This window comes from Syngnathoides biaculeatus, chromosome 15 (assembly GCF_019802595.1).
Source record: "Syngnathoides biaculeatus isolate LvHL_M chromosome 15, ASM1980259v1, whole genome shotgun sequence".
Lineage (NCBI taxonomy): Eukaryota > Metazoa > Chordata > Actinopteri > Syngnathiformes > Syngnathidae > Syngnathoides > Syngnathoides biaculeatus.
The window spans coordinates 2621365-2646796 of NC_084654.1; the positions used below are offsets into that span (position 1 = coordinate 2621365).

The 25432-nt window shown below is 45.3% G+C and overlaps 1 long non-coding RNA gene across 1 annotated transcript in view; it reads left to right on the forward strand.

The window, feature by feature from the left end:
• The first annotated feature begins 925 nt into the window (after positions 1 to 925).
• Positions 926 to 25432, forward strand: part of LOC133513597 (uncharacterized) — a 36711-nt gene continuing 12204 nt past the window's right edge. The window contains exon 1 of the long non-coding RNA XR_009798526.1: positions 926 to 1323. This is a non-coding gene — a long non-coding RNA (uncharacterized LOC133513597). The remainder of the gene's footprint in view (positions 1324 to 25432) is intronic.

A 25432-nucleotide genomic window follows, 5' to 3' on the forward strand; every position in this document is an offset into this window, starting at 1 on the left:
CCAAAGAAGGATGTTTCGCCAGTATTGCTTTTGTGAAAGCAGAAAAAATTACAGTCAAGACATTGCTTTCTATTGAACTCTAATTGAGTAATGTCAATAAAAACACACACCTTGTGCATTAATTGTCTTCTTTTTTCCCCCTAGTCTGTTAATGGTGTGCCCTGCCTTTTTTCTTCCTCTTGCTTGGTTTAAATGTTGTACTGCCCGTTTAGTAATTTTTGTCTGCAATATTTGTCATTCCCTCTTCTGGGCACTATCATGGCACATGTAGTGAGCACATTTGCCTTGAGGGTTCTGAGTTCTTGGTTTGGACTTCCCACATTCTAAAAACAGGCATGGTAGGTTAATTGGAGACTCAAAATATCCCATAGGGTAAGTGTGAATAATTGGGTTACATGTTTAGGGTGTAGTCACACATGCTAAATTGTCTAGGTTAGGCTCTAGCTCATCTGTGACTGATCAGAGTAAGCATTACAAAATGGATGTATTCCTTTTTTTGTAATCTGAGTCTTATTTTCTCTCTAAGTGCCAGTCAGATTGTGTGATGATGCACTGTTCATTTCAGAGCATCCAATTTTTTTCTGAAGCTGTCATGACATTAGCTTTTGATTTACAGGAGGCTGTAGAATATCTGCCATGCTTGATGTACAGTGTCTACCATGTGATTTCATAGTGGTCAATTATTAATTATTAGACATAATGCAGAAGAAAATTCAAGTATCTGCTGCGTCTGAAATACCCGTTGGTCACTCCGTGGTGAGAATATATAAAATAAGTAACAACAAATGTGTCATGTACTGCCCTGCAGTATGCTTGTGCTTTCTCACGCCCCTGCCCCACCATTCTCTCTTCCAGTACCTGTTCTCAATCAGCCATCATCACCACCCCCATTGAAGCCTGCCTGTTTCTTGAGTTTGATGCCAAGTATTGGAGACTCTCATCGCAGTACCACAGTCAATCTACTTAATAAGTCTCGGAACCCCTACTTCCCTCGTGAATTCTTGTGTCATGTGTGTTCCTAGTGCTCTACTGCATTCCCGTTCCACACCATTCCTTCCACCAAGCAGGCCACCTGTTCAATCCACTGCCTGCCACCTGTCCATGCTTGGACCTGCCAACACATCACTGGACGACCCCCACAAACTTTTGTCAATAAACTGCTCATCAAATTACATCAGCCTCCACCTGCTCTTGGGTCCAGCTCCCCTCAACTCTTGACTCAACTCAACTTTGGCCATCATGGACACAGCAACTCCGCAGGCAATAACAACCGCACTCACCCTCCAGGAACTCATGGAATCTTTCCGATCCCTCAGGCAACAGGTATCCCATTTTTCTCATCGTTTGCAAACTGACCCTGCTCTGCTATGTACTCATGCATTCATTGCTCCCGAGCTCTACTCCAGAGACCCAAGTTTAGGTAGCCATTTTCTACTAAAATGCTCGCTCTTATTCAACCTCCAACCGTACAGTTATTCCACTGAATGTTCAAAAGTAGCATAGGTGACTAAACTCCTCTGTGGCAAAGCAGCTAAATGGTCCACTGTTTTATGGCATAACGCTTCTCCGGTCCTCCATTCGTTCAACTCCTTTTCCGTTGAACACCTCAAGGTGTTCGATCACCCTGTCCAGGACAAAGAAGACACTTGCAATCACACCTACGAGCAATCTAGAGTGTCCAATTAATGTTGCATGTTTTTTGGATGTGGGAGGACCTAGAGGAAACCCACGCAGGCACGGGGAGAACATGCGAACTCCACGGAGGTGGGGCTGTGATTGAACTCTGAAACTCAGAACTGTGAGGGCTCACAACGTTCTACAGCTGCATCACCGTGCCACCTGGAATGCGCCGTTTAAATAAATGTGCTTTTCTTTGTTCTTTTTTCCTCATGATTTAGCACATAAAAACACTCTCTTTTTTGTATGATCACCCGCCCTAGGTAACAGGATCGCGCCCCACCAAACGCCTTGTTTAGCCTTGGCTACCTCTACCTTTGCCCTTCGTTGCATCTCTTAATCTTCCAACCTACCACCAGAGTCATTCTACACACCACCATCTTATGCTGTCAAGCTACATTCTCCCCTACCACTACCTACAGTCAGTAACCTCCTTCATATTCCATCGTCTGCACATAATATAATCCACCTGCGTGCTTCTTCCTCCACTCTTGTAGGTCACTCTATATTCCTGCCTCTTCTGGAAATAACTGTTCACTTCTCCCATTTCCATCCTTTTTGCAAAGTCCAGCACCATCTGTCCCGGAAAGTTCCTTTCCTGGATGCCGTACTGACTCACTTCTTCATCACCCGTTTCCTTCACCAACGTGTCCATTACAATCTGCACCAATCACAACTCTCTCGGTGTCTGGGATGCTCAGAACTACTTTATCTAGTTCCTTCCAGAATTTCTCTCTCAACTCTACGCCACATCCTACCTGTGGGGCATGGCCGCTAATCACATTATACATAACACCCTCAATTTCAAATTTCAGCCTCATCACGCGATCTGATACTCTTTTCACCTCCATGACATTCTGAGCCAGCTCTTCTTTTAAAATAACTCCCACTCCATTTCTCTTCCCATCTGCTCCATGGTAAAATAATTTAAACCCTGCTCCTCAACTTCTAGCCTTACTCGCTTTCCACCTGGTCTCTTGGATGCACAATATATCAATCTTTCTCCTAGTCAACTAAGAGCGAGAGGAAGACCAAAGAAAAGGTTGATGGATGTTTTTAGGGAGGACATGAGGACAGTGGGTGTTAGAGAGAAGGAAGCACGAGATAGGCTTAAATGTAAAAATATAAAAAGGTTGACGGATGTTTTTAGGGAGGACATGAGGAGAGTGGGTGTTAGAGAGGAGGATGCATGAGATAGCCTTGAATGGAAAAAGATGACACGCTGTGGTGACTCCTAACTGGACAAGCCGAAAGAAAAAGAAGAAGAAATACCAACACTCAGTTGTAGGCTCTGCGCATTTCTCTTCTTCTTCTGCCAATGAATCAATTTTTCTCCTTTTCTTTGTCTTCGACCCACAGTAGCTTAATTTCCACCAACGCCCTGTAGGTTAACGGTGTCGGGGGCGGGCGTTGTTAACCCGGTCCACAACCAATCCTCTGTGGTATATTCTTTAGATGAACGCTCATATCTGTTTGGCTTAGTTTTACGCCAGATGCCCTTTCTGGTGCAACCCATTGCATTTATCCGGGCTTGGGACTGGCCTACAGATTGCACTGGCTTGTGCTCCCATAGGGCTGCATTTGCCACTTGGAATTAAGTCAATAAATTAAATTCTTGATCAACAAACCTACTATTTTCTGCCTTGGGCCGTTGTTCACCCTCACTCAATCAGTATTAATATGCATAATCTATACAGTAGCCCATTACCTGATTCATCACTTTAAACTGCACCCTTTGCACAATTGTCATTGCACTGGTCTGTAATGGTGAACCCCGAATGGTTCATAGTGTGGGGGGTAGATGTACTCTAACTGCTCGAAATGCTCGACGTCTCTGCATCTTTGCACAACTGTGATTCTTTTCAGTACTCAACATGAATGTTGTACCAGGGCGGCATCACCTGCCAGAGACAAATTCCTTGTGTGTTTTTACATAGTTGTTACTGATTATGAGAGTTCGCTCACTGAATACAGTAGCTCATAGGATTAACTATATAAACGTCTTTTGTGTTAATGGTTTCAGGTTCGCCCACAGAAGGGTTTTGAAGCGATATACCATGGCATTTCTAATGCTCTAGTAATAATCTTATAATCTTGAAGCCGATTTTTTATGTTGAGATTAAGATAGCATTCTTGAAGGTTAGAAGCGTAATAATGTAGCCAAGGTTCAAAACAAGTTCTTCTGCAAATTGTGCTGTGTGACTCGACACAAAAGATTGCACAGAGGAGCAAAAGAAATACAAACTGTTCAAAGACTCATGAAAAATATAGCCTTTACCATTTTTAAGATGGCTTTTATCTGTTCAAATAATGTGAGTACATATTGTTGATAAATTGTATGCTTAGCCAACAAATAGCAGCTGTATTGTGACAGCAGTGATGCTGTGTGTGGTGAAAACAGATGTGTTTGGCTTCCCTCACCAATACATTCCATTGCAGCGAAACAACCAAACCACAATACAACTTCTTGTTTTGAGACGAGACAAAAGTTTGTGCTGTGTGCCTACTCTACATGTGTGTGTACTGCCAGAGGCAAAAACTCCACCTGGCATATGCACTATTACTGTTTATACAGCATACACAAATAGCATTTTCCCCCCAAGCTATACAGTAGAGACTGCTTGCTGGAAATTCGAGTGGAATTAGTACATATAACGTTTGAATGTTGAATTTTCATGTTTTAAGTTGTTCCGCGACTGAATGACATGAAATACTGTAAATCCTGCTGTATTTTTATCAATTTTATTTTATTACTATTATATTTTTGGTGGCACAGTGGGTCAGATGGAGAGCGTTGGGCTTACAGCTCTGAGGTCCCTGGTTCAATCCTGGGCACACCTGTGTGGAGTTTGCATGTTCTCCCTGTGCCTGTGTGGGTTTTCTCTGAGCCCTCGGGTTTCCTCCCACATCTCACAAATATGCAACATTGATTGGACACTCTCAATTGCCAATAGGTGTGATTGTGAGTGTGGCTATTTCTCTCTATATGCACTGCGATTGGTTAGCAACCAGTTCACGATGTACTCTGGCTCCTGCCGTTGACAGGTGGGAGAGGCTCCAGCACTCCCGTGACCCTTGTGAGGATAAGCAGCTAAGAAAATGGATGGATGGATTTTTTGTTTTTTGCACACTACTCAGACAGGCAAGACAAAAGGAAAAAAGGTGTTGATTGGGGGCACGTTGCTGCATTTTGCTTGGCCAACTGGTATCCATCAGCTGCCTCAGGAGTCCCACAAGCTAAAAGTGCCCAATAGGACTCCTTCTTCAGCTTGATGGCATCCCTCACTGCTTTCCAGCTTTGCCACCACAAGCGGCACCAACCACCTTATGCCCACATCTCCGGTCTTCTGTCTCAGCAATGGAGGCACAGAACATGTTCCACTTGGGCACAATGTCACCCACCTCCCACGGAACAAGAGCGAAGTTCTTTCAGCGGTAATAGTTGAAACTCTAACTCATTCTGCCAGACTTTCCCAGTAGACCCTTACAATATATTTAGGCCTGACACGGCAGACCAGCATCTTCCCGCACGATCGGAGCCAACTCACCACCAGGTAATGATTGGTGGACAGCTTCGCCTCTTTTCACCCAAGTGCCTAAGACATGCAGCCAAAAGTCCAATGACATGACAACTAATTCAATAATCAAATGGTGACCTAGGGTCTCCCTGTACCAAATGTATGTATGGATATCCTTATGCTTAAACAGGATGTTTGTTATGGACAATCTGTCATGAGCACAGACGTCCAGGAACAGAATATCACTTGGGTTATGATTGAGGGGGCGTTCCTCGCAATCATGCCCTTCCAGGTCTCACTGTCATTGCCCACATGAGCATTGAAGTCCCCCGGCAGAAGGAGGTAATCTCTCAGAGACTTCAAGGGTGGGTGTTCTGAACTGCTGTTCGGTGCGTAAGCACTAACAACAGTCAGGACCTGTCCACCCACCCGGAGGCAGAAAGAGACTACCCTCTCATCACCAGTGTAAACCTCAACGTATGAGCATCGAGGCAGGGGGCAAAAACTGTGCCCCCACCTACTCTGCACCTCTCACCATGAACAACTCGAGAGCAGAACAAACTCCAACTCCTCTCCAGAGGACTGGTACTGGAGCCCAAGTGTTTGTAGGTGAGCCTGACAATATTTAGTCAGAACTTCTCAGCTTTGCATACAGGTTCGGGTCAGGGAGCTGACATTCCACATCCCTAGGCACTAGGGATCGCAAAAAAACGCTTACTTTTATAACCGGTTTTAACCGAACAGCTGTGTTAGTGTTAACATTCTTCTTTCGGACTTTCAGAAAGGGCATGAAAGTATACCGAGTGTTTCCTCGATGCCATGTTTGATGTTTCTTTGATTTAACTGAATGTTCTTTTGAGTCCAACTTTACTCTTACAGCGAAACTTGAAAAACGTGGAAATGTTGAAAAAATAGCGCAATGTGGAATACCGGAACCGGAAGAAATGATTGAAAATTTTAACCGATTTCGAAAGTCCAATTACGGTTTCGGTTTTAAAAAATGAAAACTGGTTATAACCGGTTATTTGTAACCGGTCACGATCCCGACTAGGCACAGTGCCTCTCACAACGCTGCTGCTCGGCCACACTGGGCCACATACTCTATTTCCTACTTTACCTGACTCCGCCCCCCTCCAGCTCTTAAAGGGGTACACTCATAATTACAAACACGGTCCAACGCCAAGTGCTTTACTTAGCAACACAGTCTGGGAAACGTAGATCAAAGACGAGTTTAGACATGCTGCTTATGTTTACTCTCAATAATAATGGTGAAAATAAAAAAGAAATGCTGTTGCTTTAATGACTGTCGGAGTATGTGAATAATTGAAGAAAAAGTGGTGACACTGGACGTGATTTCTCTTTTTTGAGTGAGAAAGATCTGGTCTGAAGCCAAAGTACAAAGTGTAGGATGAGATGGTGTGTAACGTTGGAATTCCACCTTGGCACAGCCTGTGGATAACAGCACAGACGATCTTCTTCTTCTTTTACTTTCGGCTTGTCCCGTTAGCGGCAGCGTGTCATCTTTTGCCATCTTAGCCTATCTCCTGCATCTTCCTCTCTAACCGCAACTGCCCTCATGTCTTCCCTCACCACATCCATAAACCTTCTCTTTGGTGATAACAGCACAGACGATACAGTGGACAAATAGCTAATTCTGTATTTTAAATATAGGAGGCAACATAACATTAACCCTAAAACTGTTTGGGCGCATCATTCAGCTTTCAACATGCATTGCGAAAGATAGATTGTGGGTTAAAAAGAAAATAAATTAAACAAAGTTGAAAGCGACATTTCAAATTTACAGTTCATAGTTGGCTTGGTTTGGTTGGCTATGTATTTTGCAAAAACAAAATTGTTCTTAAAAATGTTCTGATGGAAATGTAAATGCTGAAATCGGAATCTTTGAATGAGCCATGTAACTTCAATGGATGACACTGATGTGACCACAGTGCATACGTCTGATATTGCTCACAGTGGTCAAAGGGGGCGCTCACGGGCTGAGTGTGTTTGCTCAGACATAAAAATTCGAGGGATCATTGCCCCTACCACATGGTTGTGAACCCTCGGGAAGTATATTAAATATTTAAATACTTGTTATAGTTTTTCTCTCATGTTCCATCCATCCATCCATCCATTTTCTTGGCCACTTTTCCTCACAATGGGCGCAGAAATGCTGGAGCCTATCCTAGCAGTCAACAGGCAGGAGGCTGGGTACACCCTAAACTGGTTGGCAGCCAATCACAGGCCACAAAGAGACAAACAGCCCCACTCACAATCACACCTAGGGGTAATTTAGAGTGTCCAATTAATGTTGCATGTTTTTGGGACGTGGAAGGAAACCGGAGTGTTTGGAGAAAACCCACCCACGTATGGGGAGAACATGCAAACTCCACACAGGGAGAGCCGGGATTGAACCTGAGACCTCAGAACTGTGAGGCCAATGCTTTTCAGCTGCTTCACCGTTCCGCCCCCTCATGTTCCACTTTCTTTAATTGCTTAAGATAGTTTATCCATCCATTCATCCATTTTCTAAGCCTCTTATCCTCACAAGGATTTTCCTGAAAACAAGACTCTGAAGGATTTTTTTCCTCCCAAACAATTGCTTTCTTCTTTCTACTCTACCTCGAAGGCCAGACTTTTCAGGTTAATGACTGAAAGATTCTCCCAGTTGAGTCTCTGCAGATCCTCCAAAGCTAGCATGGGTCTTTGAGCTCCTTGTCTGATCAATGGTGTCTTAAGCAGGCCTGTCACTTTACTTGGTTCTGAAGGAAGGTTTAAGGTTTATGAAGAACTGGAGATGGATGTAAATGTGAAAATATTACCATCAACCAAATTAAAATTTTAATTTAGTTCGAAAACAAGTAGCAAATGAAAATCACGGCTGGATGTGACTGCGGCTGTCCTCTTAACAAAGGAGAAAAGAGAATGTTGGACGAAATAACCCAAAATCCTGGACAAAACAAAAACCAACAAAGTGAAATGAAATGTCTGTGAAAGTATCATCAGAAAATGACTAGTAACTATTTTAAGTGAGATTAAGAAACATGAACTATGAGAGGCAAAAGGCCTAAACGGTAAAAAGACAGATGATCAAAACCATGCGTGAAACACTCTGGCAAGGAGTGGAAGGGAGACTGGAGTATAATACTGAGAGTGATAGAGATTTCAAACCACCATAGCATGGCAAAGGCAGAGGAACACAACAAATTAACTTTTTATACACAATCGCTGAAAATGTTGCATTTTCTTTTGTAGATGCTTTACCTTTTGGTCTTCAGTTTCATCTTGAGTGAGAAAAAAACATTGTTTGAATGGGTCTGTTTTATGGAGGGTCCCGCTGAGGATATTTGGTAGAGATGAGACTCATAGGGAGCAAGAAGATCACAGATATAATCTGGAGGCTGACCATTCAAAATTTCACAAACAGGTTGTCAAAAAGTTCTAAAGTACACAGGTAACCAATGCATTACTTCGTTGTTGTAAAGTTTCATTTTAACAGTGTTGCCGCATGAAAAGATATTGTTGGAATTGTACATAAAGTTATCTGATATTTACGCTCTTGTTTTGCTTTTAATACTCATTTGCTATGCTTAATATGCTTGAACATGCACTTTGAACGCTATTTACATGCTCCTGTCGTGAGTTCGGAAACCACCTCTAGTCAAAAGTTTATAATAAACAGACACCCCCATTTTTTTAAGATGATGAGAACTACTTTCTGATAGTGACTGACCTTTTTATTGTGGTTTTAGTTATTTGTCCGAGTAGTCAGTAGATGGCACTCCTGCACCGCTCCCTGTGAATTGAAGTGTGGGGAAAGTAGAGCCTCTGCCCACGCATTCGCAGTTAATAAAACGATAATTAATATACTAACATTTCCCTTGGCCCTTGGGGAACTTCTGCCCAAATTTTTTTTGGTCAGGACTTAGAAACTTCACTTTAAATTTTTGTCTGACAGATATTGCCAGAATGCACCATAGCCATCCATTTTTTCAAAAATTTCCCAGGGGGGGCATGCCCCCAGATCCCCCTAGTAGAACTTCACACCTTCAGTGTTCGCATTTGTATTTTCGGGAATTTTCACGAAAGTCCACTTTTATCTCTATGATTCAGAACGTGTTTGGAGACTGTAACGGGTCAGTCTCTCACGTCCTCCTGATCAGAAAGACGTTAGGTTAGGTTATTTTGTCCATTATTTGTGCATCTAGTCCAGCAAACTAGGTAACAAACCTAACATTTACTTTGGTCATTCAAGCCGGATTTCAACATACCTGAGGATCCCAGCTTCAGAGTCAACCTCCAGGAAAGACTGTGGCCACGGCAACACAGACCCGTTAAGGGACTGGTCCTCAAGCTCTCGAACTGGGATCTGAAGGTTGACAGTAATCCGAGGGAAAAGAAGACGTCTTGGTACGAACAATTTTCTTACAGGGTATAAAAAGAGTGAATGTCGACAGGAAATCTGCCGAAGGTGCATCGCAGTCTACACGAAGGTAGTGTGTACGAGAAGCCTTGTGAATAGTATATTTCCTATTCTTCACAAAGAAAATAGCACAGAATATCTAGTCAAACAAATAGTATATTTCCTATTTTTCATGGAGAAAATAGCACAGAATATCACGTTCAACGAATAGTATATTTCCTGTTTTTCATGGGGAAGATCACACAGAAGATCCAGTCACAAGACTACTATATTTCTTACTTTTCACAGGGAAAATAGTACAGAATATCTATGGTTGGGCGACTAGTATATTTCCTATTTCTCACAGGTAAAGTAGCACAGAGTAACTATTGTTGGATGACTAGTGTAGTTCCTATTTTTCACGAGGAAAATAGCACAGAATAACTATACTGGAACGACTAGTATATTTCCTATTTTCAAAAGAATAAGATTGTAGGAAGATTGCTACTTCCGAACAGAAACTCTTGAGTTTCAAGACACAGAAATTGACCAGTCTGTGAATGTGAATGTGTACAGAGTCAATGTGTAAAGTTTGGGAAATCAAAAACTGAACACACCCAGGAATACCTCCTCCAAATTGGGAGTAGAATCTTGGTATTCGACCCGAAGTCAGGCTCTTTCAATTTTTCCTGAAACTGCGGAGCCATATCAAGACGCCAATAAGAAAAAAGACCGTCAAAAAAAGTGGCAAATTCGACCAAGAAATCCAAGTGTACACTTTCCGAGGTTGAAGTAAAGGGAAAATGTCGTTTGGCTGAAATTGCTTACAGGGGAACAACACGATTCACCGGAAAGTGGCAGAAAATGAACAGATTTTCTGGAAATATAAATAACTATGAAGAATTTGACAAGCTTCTCAGTAAATTGTCTCTTAAAGACAGACAGAAGAAAAATTATGAATGTGTCGAGCAGAAAAAGAAAAAAGCAGAGCGTCCTGTGACATATATTAACTATACAGGAGAGAGTTTTGACACAAAGGCGGACCAATGTGACAGAAACAACAAAAATCCTCCATTTGACTTGTCCAAATTATCGCCAAAAAGCAACAGTGGTTCAGAGAAGGCAAGTATTTCAACTGCGGCAAAGAAGTTCATCGGGCACGCCAATGTAAAGCCAAGGCCAAGCCTAGTCAACGTCGTGTTGACGATTCATCTGCTGATAAATGACTAGGCTGCAGATTGGTGACCCACCCTCTGAATTCCTCCTCCGATAGTGAGAATGAAGAAGAGGTGGGGCAGTGAGAGGACTGAGAAGAGCTAGCGAGGGTGGACCACTTCAAATACTTGGGGTCAACAATGCAGAGCAATGGAGAGTGTGTTAAGGAAGTGAAGAAATGGGTCCAAGCAGGTTGGAATAGCTGGCGGAAGGTGTCCGGTGTGTTATGTGACAGAAGAGTCTCTGCTAGGATGAAGGGGAAAGTTTATAAAACAGTGGTGAGGCCGGCCATGATGTATTTATTAGAGATGGTGGCACTGAAGAGACAACAGGAAGCAGAACCGGAGGTGACAGAAATGAAGATGTTGAGGTTCTCGCTCGGAGTGAGCAGGTTGTATAGGATTAGAAATGAGCTCATTAGCGGGACAACCAAAGTTGGTTCTTTTGGAGACAAAGTTCGAGAGTGCAGACTTTGACGGTTTGAACATGTCCAGAGGCGAGAGATTGAGTATATTGGTAGAAGGGTGCTGAGGATGGAGCTGCCAGGCAAACGAGCGAGAGGAAGACCAAAGAAAAGGTTGATGGGTGTTGTGAGGGAAGACATGAGGACAGTGGGTGTTATAGAGGAAGATGCACGAGATAGGCTTAGATGGAAAAAGATGACACGCTGTGGCGACCCCTGACAGGACAAGCCGAAAAGAAAAGAAGAAGAAGAAGCATTGACACAATTGTACATTTGCATCACAGTCAACAAGCAGGGGCAAATAGAAGCAAGCATCAAAATTCGAGGAAATGGGGCACATCATTATTGGTCGCTGGATTTGCCCGACGAACAATGTGGCATTGAGAACTTGCTGGAAGTAACTCACGAGAGGGTCCGACCTGGTTCTCGGTGGTTGACTTGAGTCATGCCTTTTGGAGCATTCCTGTCCAGCCTGACAGCCAATACTGGTTCACGTTTATGTTCAAATGTGAAAAATTTACGTTCACATGGTTCTCCCAAGGATTTTGTGACTCCCAACAATTTTTTTCAGAAGTAACCGCAGGGTGTTTGGCCTCCTTTAATACCACAAACAAAATCCAAATTTTGGCATATCATACACCAAAGAACAATGCAAAATCAATACAAAGGAAACAAAGTTTCGAAAGACAAAATCCAGTTATGGAAACAGGAAGTGACCTATCTAGGACACATTTTGACTGAACAAGGACACATTGTGACAAACAGAAACAGCCATCACCAAGGCTCCTAAACCAGTAACAAAGTATATTATATCATTTTTGGGTCTTTGCAATTGTTGTCGCCGGCATTGCTGATTACTCAGAAATCACATGACCATTGGTGGACATCATTTATGACAGGCCTACATTACAAGACAAAATTGCATGAACGCCAGAAGCCGATCTTGTCAAGCGAGAACTCATTGATTCAGCTGTGCTAACACTGCCAAATTATGACAAGATATTTGAAGAGACAGTGACTACACAAAATGGGTTCATGACCTCGGTGTTGCTGCAGAAACATGGAGGGGGGAAAAAATGAGACCAGTTGCATACTATTCGCAACAACTGGATTCCGTAGCACGAGCCGCTCTAGAGTGCGTTCAGGCAATCCAGCAAGCCGCTCTGGCTGTTGAGGCATCTGCAGAAGTAGTCTTGTTCCACCAGTTAATACTGAAAGTGCCACACGCAGTTTCAGTCCTTCTCTTGGAAGCAAAGATGACATTTTTGTCACCAGGACGACACTTACATTGCGCCGTGACATTGTAATCACAAGGACACATCACAATTGTAAGATGTGGGACACTCAACACAGCGACACTTTGCCCACACCAGCAGAGGGCACTCTACTTCACTGTGGAAGCCACGTCCAAATTTCCACCAAACCGCGACCTGACCTCACGACCTGACCTCATGGACACTCCCCTCCCAACTGGAGAGGTTGTTTTTGGTGACAGATCCGCAAGCAAAGGGGAACAAAGGGGATTTGCTATATCCCACAAGCAGCAGAATCATCTTCACTGATCTAGGTTTGTAAGATGTTTTCCAAGAAACATGTTACAATCTGGACTGACAGCCAATATGGCTGGGGCCCAGTTCATGTGTTCTGTCGACAATGGGTTTAAAACCACAACAGGTAAAGACGTTCAAAGACGTACACATGGGTTTACACGTTTCAATTATTATTATTTTTTTTTGCAAACGTATCTGTTTGAAAAACAATACACAAGGGTATTTAAGACCACAAAAAGGAACATTTCCTTTACCTCCAGAACCATTTTACACAATCCATATGGATTACATTGAGTTGAACAAACCATTAGGGATGCAATATTGCTTGGTGATAATTGATGTGTTCTCCAAATGGGTTGAGTTGTTTCCAACAGAGCATGCTGATGCAAAGACAGTCGTGAAAGCACTGTGTAATCGCATTATGCCAACGTTTGGCATTCAAAGTGTGATTCAAGGTGACAGGCAAACATCTTGTGAACGAAAGCTGTGACAAGAGTTGGACAGCTACTGAAAATCGAATTAAAGCGTCATTGTGTATACCAACCAGAATCTGCTGGGTTTGTTGAACATACAAACAGAACTGTCAAAGCCAGAATCATAAAGACAATGAGGGAAACAAAAAGACAATGGCCTGACTGTGTTCCAATCGTCACCACGGCAATGAGAATAGTGACAGCCGAAGAAAAAAGATTATCCCTATTTGAAATTCTATATGCCCCCCCATATAGACTTCAAGACCTTGACTCGTCAGAATCACCGGCAACTAGCACATCGATCCCAGTCCACATGAAAAACATGTTCGACCAGAGGGAGATGCATACAAACAATGACTTGCCACTGTGATCTCATGCACAGACAGACCGCATCCGCATGGGGGACAAAGTCTTCCTCAAAGTGTTGAGATGACCCCTGCTGGGACAGTGAATGCTGGGACGGCCCCCACCAGGTGACTGCAGTGACTCCTACCTCTGTCATGTCTGGATCCACCAGTCACAGTGCAAGCTCCTCCATTTCCCTGCTGACGGGCCAAGCGAAGCCAATCCCTCGGGGTAGGATCTCCACCATGTCCACCCCAGTGTACCGACGAAAGCCCACATCTGGAAAGAGGGTTTTCTGTGGCAAACACACATGCTTCCATACCTCCACTGGTATGTCATCGGGACCAACTGTCTTTCCATTTTTCATGAGTGTGAGGTGGCTGTGGAGTTTTTGACCAACTTCTTCAACAGAATACTAGCGGGAGAGAAGATGCCAGAAGAATGGAGGAAAAGTGTGCTAGTCCCCATTTTTGAGAACAACGGCGATATTCAGAATTGTGGAAACTACAGAGGAATAAAGATGAGCCACACAATGAAGTTATGGGAAAGAGAAGTGGATGCTAGACTCAGGACAGAAATAAGTATCTGCGAGCAACAGTATGGTTTCATGCCTAGAAAGAGTACCACAAATGCATTATTTGCCCTGAGGATGCTCGTGAAAAAGTACAGAGAAGGTCAGAAGGAGCAACATTGTGTCTTTGTAGATCAAGAGAAAGCCTATGACAGAGTACCAAGAGAGGAACCGTGGTACAGCATGTGCAAGTCCGGTGTGGCAGAGAAATATGTTTGAATAGTACAGGACACATATGAGGACAGCAGAACAGCGGTGAGATGTGCCGTAGGTGTGTCAGAAGAATTTAAGGTGGAGGTGGGACTGCATCAGGGATCCACACTAAGCCCCTTCCTGTTTGCGGTTGTAATGGATAGGCTGACAGACAAGGTTAGACTGGAATCCCCTTGAACCATGATGTTCACAGATGATATTGTGATCTGCAGTGAAAGCAGAGAGCAGGCAAAGGAACAATTAGAAAGATGGAGGTACGCACTGGCAAGGAGAGGAATGAAGATTAGCCGAAGTAAAACAGAATATATGTGCGTGAATTAGAGGGACGGAGGAGGAAGAATGAAGCTCTGGGGAGAAGAGATTGCGAGGGTGGATGACTTGTAATACTTAGAGTCAACAATAAAGAGCAATGGTGAGTGTGGTAAAGAAGTGAAGAAACGGGTACAAGCGGGATGGAACAGTTGGCGGAAGGTGTCTGGTGTTCTATGTGACAGGAGAGTCTCCACTAGGATGAAGGGCAAAGTTTATAAAACAGTGGTGAGGCCGGCCATGATGTACGGATTAGAGATGGTGGCTCTGAAGAAACAACAGGAAGCAGAACTCGAGGTAGCAGAATTGAAGATGTCGAGGTTCTCGCTCGGAGTGAGCAGGTTGGATAGGATTAGAAATCAGCTAATTAGAGGGACAGCCAAAGTTGGATGTTTTGGAGACAAGGTTCGAGAGAGCAGACTTAGATGGTTTGGACATGCTCAGAGGCAAGAGAGTTAGTATATTGGTAGAAGGCTGGTAGAAGGTGCTGAGAATGGAACTGCCAGGCAAAAGAGCGAGAGGAAGACCAAAGAAAAGGTTGATGGATATTGTGAGGGAGGAGATGAGGAATGTGGGTGTGAGAGAGGAGGAAGCACGAGATCGGCTTAGATGGAAAAAGATGACACTCTGTGGCATCACCTAACGAGACAAGCCCAAAGAAAAAGAAGAAGAAGAAAACATGGAATCTAAAAAGGAGCAACAATATATCAGTGAAAAAAAAGCAAACAAAAAAAAAAAAGCTGATCATCAGGGCTTCCACTGCCTGCATTCATTCCCAAAACATATCAGTCCTCTGGGCTTTACAGTTTCTGAAAAATAGACAGTCCACTTTTTCTCTAACTATATTGAAAACACCTCTCGACATATTATCAATTTCTGTGCCGAGTACAACAAGTCTTGAAACTACCTCTCCATTTAGATTACATTCTACTTAATGGGGTGTAATAAACTGTAATGAGTATAAGGTAAATGTGCCTTTTTTTTAAAAAAGTAGCTCACAAATCTTTGGGACTGGACAGGAAATGGCTAATTGGGCCCAATTTGGATTTTTAATTTAAGGGTGTAATCCCGTTTGTTTCTGTCACATCCCATCGGAACGAGAGGTAGGACCCAAATGCAGGAACTCGGAAGACGCAAGGTAGTTCAAGAAGAGACACGTTTATTGTGTGCAGAGGTCGGGGATCGAGCAGGCAGTCCGGTGCAGCAGCGGTTGTTGGGGCGTCGGGCGAAGAGAGCAGATGAGTGGGCAATCAGTAGTCGGTACATGGGGAAACAATCAACGCAGGCAGAAGTGTCAAGGAGTCAGGCTTACAAGGTTGGTCGGAGAACGGACGGAGGTCGGTACACACAGGTTCAGTCAGGAATACGAGACTGCTGGAACGGGACATAAAGCTCAACGAACTGGCCCAGGACCAGTCGTCACCGGGTCCTATATATACGGGGGATGATCAGGCCGCATGAGGCACAGGTGTGTGCCTCCCAATCAGCACAGCCGCACAGCTCGTGCTGAAGCGGCAGGATCATGACAGTACCCCCCCCCCAAAGGCACGGCTCCCAGACGTGCCTAAACGGAAAAAAAAAAGACACTAATTAACACAGGCAGGGGTGGCCGGAAGGGGGTCCGGAGGATGGCACGCCCACCCCCCCCGAACCCCAGACTGGTGGCCATCCAGGCCACCAAACACGAGGCGTCCGGGCGGACAGGTCAGGAGGACGACCCGGACGCCAAGCACCAGGGTCCCCACGGGGCGATTCGGGCGGACGACCTCTGTGAGGAACCAAACGGCGAGGCAGGAACCAGAACGAGGCAGGCCACTGCTCCAGACGAGAACCTCCCACGCCGTCGTTGCAAGACGACCAGGGATTGGTCGCCAACGAGGCCAGGTCCTGAAGCGGCTGGGCGAACTCAGGAGCGAAGAAGATGATGGAGAGCAGGACCAGAGCCATGACCGCCACCCCGAAGTCTCTCCAGCTCCTGGGCGGCGCCAGTACCACCGCCTCCTGGACAGCAACTTGAGAAGGCGACGCCATCGCCGCCCCCTCCTGGACAGCAACTTGAGAAGGCGGCGCCATCGCCGCCCCCTCCTGGACAGCAAATTGAGAAGGCGGCGCCATCGCCGCCCCCTCCTGGACAGCAACTTGAGAAGGCGGCGCCAGTACCACCCCCTCCTGGACAGCAACTTGAGAAGGCGGCGCCAGTACCGCCCCCTCCTGGACAGCAACTTGAGAAGGCTGCGCCAGTACCGCCCCCTCCTGGACAGGAACTTGAGAAGGCGGCGCCAGTACCGCCCCCTCCTGGACAGCAACGTGAGAAGGCGGCGCCAGTACTGCCACCTCCTGGACAGCAACTTGAGAAGGCGGCGCCAGTACCGCCCCCTCCTGGACAACAACTTGAGAAGGCGGCGCCAGTACTTCCCCCTCCTGGACAGGAACGTGAGAAGGCGGCAGCAGCATCACCAACTCCACCTCCTCCTGGACGGGAGCGTGAGGCGGCTGGGGAACTGTCGCCACCTCCTGGACAGGAACGTGAGGGCGTGCCCGTCGCCGACAGAGCAGGAACGGGGAGCGACCGCGGGCCGGTCGCCGACAGAGCAGGAGTGTGGAGCGTCCGCGGGCCAGTCGCCACGGCCACTCCAGAGCACGGACAAGAAGCGGCTGTGGAGACGTCGCCACCTCCTGGACAGCAACGTGAGGCGGCATCGGGTCGGTCCCCACTGCCACGTGAGCTTGCACTGCATCCGTTGAAACGGCAACGTGGGCGTGGCGCGGTGGCGAATCTGTTTCCAGGGCAACGTGAACCTGAGTAGGCGGAAAGTCAGTCGAAACTGACACGTGGGCGTGTCTCGGGAGCGGGTCAGTTCCAACTGCCGCGTGAGCTCTGCTCGGAACCGCCAACACTGCGACGTGCACTTGAGGTGGCGAGTCTGTTCCCACTGTGGCGTGCACTTGGCAAGGGGGCGGGTCGGTCTCCACGGCAACGTGAACCTGAGTCAGCAGTTTGTCCATCGCCGTTGCGATGTCAGCAAAGCTCGGCTGTTTCGCCAATCGTTGCCGGACCTGGGCCATGAGAGCCGCCAATTCAGCGCTCTGCCTCTCTAACTGCGCCCGCATTTCGCGACAGAACGCCTCGTGGTTTGGCGGCTCCTCCTCCCTCTGGGCTTGAGGCTTCGCCACCAGCTGCTGGTCTGCCGGTCTCACAGTTGCTGGCGAGGAGTGGGAGGACGGTGTCTTCGTTGCCGCGCAGCGAGAGACACCAGGAAGCGCCCGGCCGGGGCGTCTCCTCTGGCCGCCACGCGGAGGTCCTGGGTAGATGGCCAAGCGGGTTCCCTCGTACCGATAGGTGCACTTGGATCTACCGGGTGAAGTCGCTCGGGTGCTGGAAACGCGGGAAGGCGGGGCAAACTGACTGGGATCAAAAGCCGGGCAAAGAGACTCAAAATCAAAGTCGTCGGAGTCGTACTCAGGCAGCCCGGCATACAAATCACGGTCCTCCTCATATTCCGAAAAGTCAGAGTCCAGAAGAATATGCGGAGCCGGACGGGTCGTGTTCGTGACGTATTCATACCTCGCTGGCGGACCGTAAGACACGGAAGTGGAGGACGTCAGGGAGCCTACCCGGATTGGACAGGCTTGGTCCTCCGGCAGATGGTCTACCTTGCGTCGGTCCCGCCGACGCCCGGTCTTTCCTGCTGGGTCCTGTGGGGGCCAGTTCGTTCTGTCACGTCCCATCGGAACGAGAGGTAGGACCCAAATGCAGGAACTCGGAAGACGCAAGGTAGTTCAAGAAGAGACACGTTTATTGTGTGCAGAGGTCGGGGATCGAGCAGGCAGTCCGGTGCAGCAGCGGTTGTTGGGGCGTCGGGCGAAGAGAGCAGATGAGTGGGCAAGCAGTAGTCGGTACACGGGGAAACAATCAACGCAGGCAGAAGTGTCAAGGAGTCAGGCTTACAAGGTTGGTCAGAGAACGGACGGAGGTCGGTACACACAGGTTCAGTCAGGAATACGAGACTGCTGGAACGGAACATAAAGCTCAACGAACTGGCCCAGGACCAGTCGTCACCGGGTCCTATATATACGGGGGATGATCAGGCCGCATGAGGCACAGGTGTGTGCCTCCCAATCAGCACAGCCGCACAGCTCGTGCTGAAGCGGCAGGATCATGACAGTTTCCAGTCGTGGAGGCATTCATCGCTAAAAGTTCCATCCTATTGAGGGGACAGGACTGTTGCACATTTTTTTATTCCCCCTACCCCCCCAATTTTATTTCCTTAAAATGTTTTTTGAATACGTGAACTATGTAGTTAATTTGGTGAGATACTAATTAGAGTATAATCACCTTACACGTTTATTTACTAGAATTTCCACAATGAATCTGGTGCGTAAAATGTTGTTCCCCACGCAGAAAATGTATTATTGCAAGTAATGTTATTTCTGAGATGAAATGCAAAAAGAAAGAAGTCAATTCCCATTGGACCGCCCCGGGTGCCTTGGCATGGGTCATGTCCTGTCCACAAGGTCGTTCTTGGGCGGACCTCTGGTCCTGGTTTCTGTCCTCGATTGATTGGGTGAGGTCCATTGCCTCCGTATTGCAAACAGCAATTATAGGACATTTGTTTCAGCCTTTTTTCATTCACAATGGTTTCAATTCATTTGCATGTGTCCGTAGTTGCACATCCCTGGGATTCTCTCACTGGGTGTGGGACAACTAACATTTTGCACCGAATAACTTAAGTATACTTGAAGTGCTTATGTATCACCCCAGTTATGTTTTCATTATATAGACATCATTCACAGAGTAAGGCCAACTCCATTCCAGTTTTATAGCTGGGGTCACGATTCTTGTCTTGCAGGGTTCTTCTCCTGTCCTTGTTATGTCCTATCTTGTCCTGTTCTTCCTTGATAGTGTGTAGCACTACAATCTCAAATAATATCCATATGTTTTTCTTTGTTGTAGATACTGTATAGAACACATTTGGTTTTCTCATTGTTTACAGTTTGCGCGTTGTCTCCCCCCCACCTCTCATCCCTGAGAAATTCTGCTCTGTTAAACTTCAAATAAAACTTCAATTAAAATATAAAGAAATCACAGAGGCAACTCAAAAACTCCACAGCGACACAGTAGAATATTCGAGTGAAAAGGAGACACAGAATCTCCATTCTGCTTGATCTAACAGCCAAAGATGAGAGACAAAAATAATAATTAAAAAAAAATCCCCTTGGATTATGAACCTGAACCAAAAATTTAGAACAGAGTCAGACCAATTTGAGTGGACAGTTGCGCTTTGAGACAGTCATGGCACCATTGTTACACTTGATGGGGTTTCTTTAATTGTAATTAGTAATTAGGGGAGGCATGGTGGATGACTGATTAACGCATCCACCTCACAATTATCAGAACTAGCATTGAAATCCTGACCCCCGGCTGTGTGGAATTTTGTCTGGGTACTCCGGTTTCCTCCCACAACCCATAAACATGCATGGAAGTTTGATTGAAGACTCTACATTAATTGTAGGTGTGAAATTTGTGTAAATGTAGTGGAATGTGGTTGTTTGTATTTATGTGAACTGTGACTGACTGGCAACCACTTCAGGATGTAGAGTGCCTTGTGAAAGTATTTGGCCCCCTTGAACTTTTCAAACTTTTTCCACTTTTCAGGCTTCTAACAAAAATATATAATTTTTTTTTTGTCAAGAATCAACAACAAGTGGGACACAGTCGTGCAGTGGAAGGAAATTTATTGGATATTTTAAACTTTTTTAATAACTAAAAACCTGAAAAGTAGTCGTGCAATATTATTCGGCCCCCTTGCATTAATCCTGTGTCGTGCCATCTTTTGCTGCAATTACAGATGCAAGTAGCTTGGGGTATGTCTCTATCAGTTTTGCACAACGACGGACTGAAATTCTTGCCCATTCTTTCTTGCAAAACAGCTCGCGCTCATTGAGGTTGGACGGAGAGCGTTTGTGAACAGCAGTCTTCAGCTCTGCCCACAGATTCTCGATTGGATTCAGGTCTGGACTTTGACTCGGCCATTGTAACACCTGGATATGTTTATTTCTGAACCATTCCATTGTAGATTTGGCTTTATGTTTTGGATCATTGTCCTGTTGGAAGATAAATCTCCGTCCCAGTGTCAGGTCTTTTGCTGACTCCAACACGTTTTCTTCCAGAATGATCCTGTATTTGGTTCCATTCATCTTCCCAACTCTTCTTTAACTATCTTCCCTGTCCCTGCTGAAGAAAAGCAGGCCAAAACCATGAGGTTGCCACCACCATGTTTGACAGTGGGCATGGTGTGTTCAGGGTGATGAGCTGTGTTGCTTTTCCGCCCAACATATCATTTTGCATTGTGGCCAAAAAGTTTGATTTTGGTTTCATCTGACCAGAGCACCTTCTTCCACATGTTTGGTGTGTCTCCAAGGTGACTTGTGTAAAACTTTAAATGAGACTTTTTAGTGATGTCTTTAAGAAATGGCTTTCTTCTTGTCACTATTCCATAAAGGCCAGATTTGTGCAGTGTTTAGCTGATTGTTGTCCTTTGGAGAGGGTCCATCCCCCCTCACTCCCCCCTGTCCAAATCCAGCTTTAAACCTCTCCGCAACGGTATCTCGGATCTGCCTGGTATGTTCGTTGGTCTTCATGATGCTCTGTGCGCTTTAAACAGAACCCAGAGACTATCACATAGCAGGTGCAGTTATACAGAGGCTTCATTACAGACGGGTGGATTCTATTTATCATTGTCATCAGTCAACATTGGATCATTTAGAGATCCTCACTGAAATTCTGGAGTGAGTTTGATGCACTGAATGTGATGTGGCCGAATAACATTGCACACCCCACTTTTCATTTTTTTTATTTATTAAAAAGTATAAAATATCCCCAAAAATTTGTTACACTTCACAATTGTCTCAGTTGTTGCTGATTCTTGACAAAAAATGAACATTTTAATCTTTATCTTTGAAGCCTGGAATGTGGCGAAAAGTTCAAGGAGGCTGAATACTTTCACAAGGCACTGTACCTTGCCTCTTGCCCAAAGATAGCTGGGATCGGCTCCTCCACACCTGTGACCCTTGGGAAGATAACCGATTCAGAAAATGGATGGACATTTAAGTATCCATCCATGTTCCTGTTCTTCCTGTGCACAATGACTGAATGTTTCTGTACAGCACTTGATGGACACTAAAATTAGTAATTAATTATCTTTGTATTTCCCAGCTACTACACATTTATTGTTTTGGAATGAAAAACACCTGGCTAACACATCCTGTCATTTTTAAACTGTACATCATATTGTATATCATGTGATATTTGAAGAAAGAACCACCTTTTTTCAAACCAATGACATTCTCCAATATGCTGGTAGAGATTTGTTGCATTTCTAATTATTTTGATCATAGCAGTATTGACAAACCATGAGCATAACCATGAAACTACTAGGCAAATCGAACAGTGCATAATTGTCTTGGGGTAAACATTCATCTGTTGAAGTTCAACAGTGTACTATGTCTTTGCCATCTCAGTGGTGTACTATTAAAGAAACCACCCAACAGTCATTTACAGGGTCATTCTCTATGGAGCAAATACTGTACTGTATATCTTCCTCTGCAAGTTAGAGTCAGTTTTGTCGACATCATGGGTACCTAACCTCCGGCCACAGACTGGTACTGGCCTGCAAGGGTCTGGCAGGTAGGACCAACGAGGACACTTGACCAGGCTTGAGCAGGCTAACGTCAAAGCTCAGGTGGACTTGCATCAACTTCACAATTCCCAATCTCATAGTAGCCACATTAATTATGTTGGTAATCGGGAATGGACCGACAAACCTGGGAACAAGCTTCCGTGACTCCACTCAGAGTGGAAGATCCTTAGCTGAAAGCCAGACGTGCTGACTAACCCTGTAGGCTCGTGCTGGGGCCCATTTATGGTCCGCCGCTGCCTTGTAGGACCACCCCTTGCAAAGAAGAATCCATCGGTCTTGCTCCCAGGTTCACTTGCAATGCCTCACGATGGCAAACGCGGTCGGCACCAATGAGTCGGGGTCTACAGATGGAAAAAGAGAGGGTGGACAACTGTGAACAGTATGAAAAGGTGATAACCTAGTGGATGCCAAGGGAAGAGAATTGTGAGAGTATTGTACCCAAATTAGTTGTTGGGTCCAAGAGCGCATATCACGAGAAGAAAGACATATGAGCCCCGTCTGCAGCTCCTGGTTTATCTGTTCGGTCTGGCCCATTGGCTTCTGGGTGACGGCCTGAGGAAAGACTGACAGTGGCACCTATTAGGGAAAAAAACTCCTTCCAGAACCGTGATATGAACTGGGGCCCCTTGTCGGAAACTATTCATATCCAACGTGAATTTGTTCGTCATCATAAGTGCTGCCATCTATTTTGCGGGTGGGACTTTAGGCAGTGCAATGAAGTGTACCATTTTGGAAAGACGGTCCACTCACAGTGGTGTGAGGTGTACCCTGACTGCCCACAGCAGAAGCAGAGCCCGTCTCTTTGCCGGCGTAGAACTTCCTCATGCTCCTCTGCATCAGCAGATCCACACTGAGGAGTATCAGTGCCCTCCAACAGCTGCAAGACCTTCGAAGTTGCGCTCAGCAACACATTTGGGCCACAATTTCTTCTACGCAGAGTTCATGGTCCTATGTGTCACCTGGCTCCAGGCTTTGTTGAGGATGGTGATGCAGTGGTAACTGTAGAAGATATTTTTCCAATAATCACAAAGGGTTAGCTGAGTGTCACTCATCACCTCGATTCATCTTTGGAACAAAAATTTTGTATAGAGCTTCTTGAAAGTGGCGATGACTTGATGGTACATGAGCTGAATCAAGGGCGTCATGTTAGGAGGAAGAAACTTGACTTTAATGAATTCAAATTCATCAGTTAAGTCGTCCTCCAAACCTTGAGGGTGGGTAGGCGCATTGTCCATAAGGAGACGGTAACGTAAGGGCAAGTTTTTCTCCTCCAAATAGGCTTTCACGGTCGGGGCGTGATGTAGGTCCTTCGTAGCATTTTCTTCCAGAATAAGCTCGTTTCGTCACAGATGAAAACTTGCTGGGAAAGGTAGTCCTTGGCCTTGACAAAACGGGCAAACTCGGCTTTGAACCTTTCTGCGGTGGCCTGGTCCGAACTTGCAGCCTCCCCATGGCGAAAAACAGACTGTATCCCACTTCTTTTGCAGAATTTTTCGAATCATCCTCGACTTGATTTGAATTCAAAGCCCTCAGGAACTAGACTGGTGTCTTTTCTTTTTAAATCTGTGTACATATTTCTCGCTTGCGCGCAAATCCCTTCCTCGTCAACACTAGCCCCAGCTTACTGCTGCTCGTTTACGAAAATAAGAATCAAGTTTTCAACTTCCTCCGAGATCTCTGGCCTCTGCTTAGTCAACATCGTTAGCAACATCACTTGCTTTGAGGGCATCCTTGTGTTTCAGAATGGTGCTGATTGTCGAGCCATACTTCTTTGATAGCTCAGAAACATCCACACCAGATTCGTATTCGGCTATCAAATCCTTCTTGAAATCGACAGTTTTATGCACCAATTTCCTTTTTTCAGCACCAGCAGTTCCACTTGCCTTCTTTGGAGCCATGATCTGGGGTTAATATTGCTCAACTGGAAGAAAAAAAGTCACTACTGGGATACTTCAGCATGCAGAGGAGTGTCTAGGTCAACTGGTTGCGTCGCTCGCAGTCGCATTTCTCTACCACACCAGACTTACGCGTGCAGTACCGCAGTTCCTCTCTTGGTAGTCCGTCATAGGCTTTCTCTATAGCCACAAAGATACAATATAACTCCTTCTGACCTTCTCTGTATTTTTCCACTAGCATCCTCAAGGCAAATAATGCATCTGTGCTACTCTTTCTAGGCATGAAACCATACTTTTGCTTGCAGATACTTACTTCTATCCTGAGTCTAGCCTCCACTACTTTTTCCCATAATTTCATTGTGTGGCTCATCAACTTTATTCCTCTATAGTTCTCACAGCTCTTCAAATCACCTTTGTTCTTAAAAATGGGAACTAACACACTTTTCCTCCATTCTTCAGGCATCCTATCGCCCGCTAGTATTCTGTGAAATAAGTTGGTCAAACATTCCACAGCCACCTCTCAAAATTGCTTCCATACCTCCACAGGTATGTCATCAGGACCAACTTCCTTTCCATTTTTCATCCTTTTAGCGCCTTTTTAACTTCCCCCTTACTAATCATTGCCATTTCCTGGTCCTTCACACTATATATACACTATACGGGGACAAAGTCACGTTGTTTTATTTTGCTATGCTTCTCAGTTGTGAGTCAGCTGAGTTTAGCTTCCATAACAATGTCCTATTCCACTGTGCAGCAAGATAACAATAACTACACCCCTTAATTGTTTGCTGTATGCCTTAATTTTGAGAACCCCTTGGTAAGGTTTTTTTTGTGCGCTAAAAAAACATGAGGAAACAGAAATGCAATGAATTGATTTTTTTTAAGAAAGACACAGAAGGCGAGCTGAACATCAACACCACCACACGACGTTGCAGTGTGCATTTTATGACAGTTTTGTAAATGATTGCCAGAGACATCATGGGTTTGTGGGTAACTTGAAAGGCCAAAAACCAACGTTGAATTAAATCCCTCAGACAGTACTGCATCAAAAATAGACAATGTGTCAAAAATCTCAATGTGTAAAGGCTATTACCACGTGTT